Below are 4,012 nucleotides of genomic sequence, written 5' to 3'. Positions count from 1 at the left end.
GCACCGGCGCGCGCGTCCCCGGAAGGACGTGGGCTTCGCCGGTTCGTAGCGGCCGGCGGGGCTGGCCGCGCGTGCGCCCAGAGCTAGGCAGTGGCCCCGCCCACCCGGGGCGGGGTTCCGAGACAGCCCGTGGGCGGGGTCCCGGAGCGGAGGGCGGAGCCGGCTCCTGGGAGCTGGCAGCGCCCGCCTCCAGGCAGCGCCTCGCCGGTCTCAGGTGGGCCGGCAGGTGGTGCGGGGAGCCGCGCAGGGGGGCGGGCCCTGGTCTTGCCCCTGAGTTTGCTCAGCGGTTTACATAAGAGAGAACCGTCATTGTTCTTGTCAAGGAACGGGAGACAACTGGTATGAAATGAGCCTCATGCCGACACCCCTCCACCCAGCCCCTTGTGACTGACGTTTGCTCATTCTTGGGGCGAAGAGATGGCACTTCCTTCCTTCCTGCTCAGCCATCGAAGTGCCCTTGCCATCGTCCATGAACCACCCACAAACGACGCCCTGAAAGGGCAGAACTCACCTTTCCTCCCTGCTCAGCAGGTGCGAGTGGTCCTGTAACACACACCAGGATGTTATATAGAACAGTGAAAATGAAAACCTGCCTACACATACAGTGAAATGAAATAATAGTGATTAAAAATAGAGAAAAGGCCCCGGTACCAGACAATTCTTGTGATGCCTCCTGAAAGTAAAATGAGCAAGAGGCATGATATATAAAAGTACATTACAAATATGTTTATAAACAAACAAGCCAGCTCTGGCCGGGTAGCTCAGTTGGTTACAATGTTGTCCTGATATGCCAAGGTTGCCGGTTCCATCCCTGGTCGGGGCACATATGGGAATCAACCAATTCATGCATAAGTAACTGCAACAAAAATGCCATGTTTCTTTCTCTAAAATCAATTTTTAAAAATATGTTTTTGTTCATTTTTAGAAAGAGAGGAAGAGGGAGAAAAACATCAATGATGAGAAAGAATCATTGATCGGCTGCCTCCTGCACACCTCCCACTGGGGATGGGGCCCACAACAGGGGCATGTGGCCTCTCCAGGAATCGAACTGTGACCTCCTGGGTCATAGGTGGATGCTCAACTATTTAGCTACACTGGCCGGGTTCTAAAATCAATTAAAAAAATTTTTTTAAAGCATTTTCTCTAAACAAACAAGTCAATCTGTTCAGGAAGGATAACCTATCAAATGTGGACAGCAGTTACAGTCAGACCCTGTGCTTCACATGCCTTTTATTTATTTTTTAAAATATATTTTATTGATCTTTTTACAGAGAGGAAGGGAGAGGGAGAGTTAGAAACATTGATGAGAGAAATATCGATCAGCTGCCTCCCGCACACTCCCCACTGGGGATGTGCCCGCAAGCAAGGTATATATGCTCTTGACCACAATTGAACCCGGGACCTTGAGTCCGCAGGCTGACGCTCTATCCACTGAGCCAAACCAGTCAGGGCTCACATGCCTTTTAATTGGGTGAGTCTGACTCCAGGTTTGTCTCACTCCAGGTTTTGCTACCATTTGTCTCACTCCAGGTTTTGCTACCCTTTAAGACCAGCCCCAGTGGTGCCCTTTGCTCCACCCACCTCACCACTTCTGCCTCCAAACTCTCAAAGCTCATCTCACACAAGTCAGTCATCTAGGGAAACGCCGTCTTTCCCAACAAATAAAGTGCAGCTTTAGGACTGGGTCCGCGTGAAATTCACCCTTGCACCCAACAAAAGCAGGCTTTAACGCCCAGGTCATTTCCCCCTGCTCCCCGGCCCATTTTTTATTTTTGTTATTCCTCAACCCTAGGATATTTTTCCATTGATTTTAGAGTGGCTGGAAGGGAGGGAGGGTGAGAAACATTGATGTGAGACACATCAATTAGTTGCCTCCCGCACCACCCCAACCGGGGCAGGGATTGAGCCTGTGTCCTTAACTGGGAATTAAACCCGAGATCCTTGGGTGAACAGGCCAACGATCTAACCACTGAACAACACCAGTCAGGGCTCCAGGCCATTAAAATATTTAACAAAGACTATGTGAAACCCACTTCCAACATAAATGAATGCTGACTGCTGGCAGCCATGTGCTCTCTGCCCCCGGTACCAGCTGTTGTAACGGACTGTCATGCTGGGGATTATTAGATAATTGGAAGCCACCAACTTTTCCTGCTGTTACATCTGGGGCAAGCGTGGCTCTCTGACCCCAAAAGTCTAATGCTTCCAGTAAAGGCGTTTCCTACGGTGAACACCCGACATCAGGAATGGGCACAGGCAAGCAGCGGGCAGCAAGGAACGGAGGCTCTCACACAGGGGCCTTGGAGGTGGGTGCAGCTGGCACTTAGGGCGCAGCAGTAAGGGCACTGTGTGCAGCATCTTTGGAGCAAGAAGGGGAAGGGAATGAGAATACACTGTTTTTCCACGAAGAAACACTGGACAAATAAGTAATAATAGTCCCAGAGGCTGGGGGGGGGGGGGGGGCCAAGGGAACAGGCAGGTTTCTGAGCATGCCTTGTCACCATTTCATATCACTTGAGTCCCCATTAGAAGCAGGTCTGCCTTGGCAGCTGTTTGCTAACCAGACATTGCTGTGCCCTCAGCTCCTCTTTGGACTTTGTCATGCACTTGTCATGTGGTTCCAGCTCTAGAGTGGGGTTGCGAGGATAGGTCAACAGTCCGATCTTCCTCAGTGAGCCCCCCATACCTGCCCAAGTTGGGGGCCCAAGCAGCACTCCTCTCAGGCCACCTCCTTCCATGGAGCGAATCCTGGCTGCTTGTTCAACTCCTGCAGCTCAGTCCGGACCCAATCTGTACCGTGGCTAGTTCCCCCTCGGCCTCCACGCCCCTTCCCCAGAGAACCCACAGGTGTATTCTTTATGTTCTCAGGTGCTCAGTTTTCTTTATAGCACAGAAGGTTTGCAATTTGTATCTGAGATCACCTGCTTCCTCCCTGCCCGCCCCCTAGGGTGCAGGCCCATGACAACAGGAATGCCTATGAGTTCCTGTGCCACTCTTTCATCACCTTTCTGTATGAAATAAGACATACCACACAATTTAAGTTCATTTCCCCCCGAAGGAATGCTTTATTGGCAAATTACCCGTTATTTACTTTATGGAAAAGACAAATCAGTTGTAGCCCTGCCTCCTGCCTCCTACCAGGAGTCTGAGATTCTGATGAAGAAAGAACCCTAGGTGGACCACAGTCCCCCAGTGTCTGAGGTGACCAGCAGACACTCAGGTCCCAGAGCACAGTCTACCAAAGCAGTCACTGAGCTGCTGGCTTCTCCCCGGGGGGTGCACCCATCACACGCAGGCAGGCCAGGCCTGGGCCACTAAGAACCAGGAAGGCACAAGCTGCCCCTCCAGACACACCTGCCACCTGGGGCCCTGGGTGAGGCTGCTGGGGTGTGGCAGCTTCAAAATGGGAAAGGCAGCTGGTAGCTCCTGAGAAAAGGAACAGCAGAGCCCTGGCCGGTTTGGCTCAGTGGATGGAGCATCAGCCTGCGGACTGAGGGGTCCCGGGTTCGATTCCGGTCAAGGGCATGTGCCTTGGTTGCGGGCACATCCCCAGTGGGGGGTGTGCAGGAGGCAGCTGATCGATGTTTCTCTCTCATCGATGTTTCTGACTCTCTATCCCTCTCCCTTCCTCTCTGTAAAAAATCAATAAAATATATTTTTTAAAAAATCAATAAAATATATTGGGGGGAAAAAAAGAAAAAGAAAAGGCAACAGCAGAGGTCCAGCTGACCCACCCTGCCCAGCCCCGCCCTGCAGGGTCCACGCACTTCTCGAGTTTCCTGGCCATGTGAACAGCAAACACAGTTGGAGCCACTGACAGTGACGTGCCAGCTGCGCCTGGTCAGGCCTGGCCCATGAGGGCAGTGTGGCAGCACTCCTATCCCCACCCCCTGAGGTCCAGGAGCCTGCTGGCCAGCAGGAGCTGCCAGAGTTGTTGAGGAGAGAAGAGCGAGTTCCATCACTGGGAGTACGCTGCTGAAACGAAACACACCTCTGGCGCAGGCACCGGCCC

Source organism: Myotis myotis, unplaced genomic scaffold (assembly GCF_014108235.1).
Source record: "Myotis myotis isolate mMyoMyo1 unplaced genomic scaffold, mMyoMyo1.p scaffold_m19_p_9, whole genome shotgun sequence".
Taxonomy (NCBI): Eukaryota; Metazoa; Chordata; class Mammalia; order Chiroptera; family Vespertilionidae; genus Myotis; species Myotis myotis.
Note: the sequence above shows the minus strand (reverse complement) of the source record.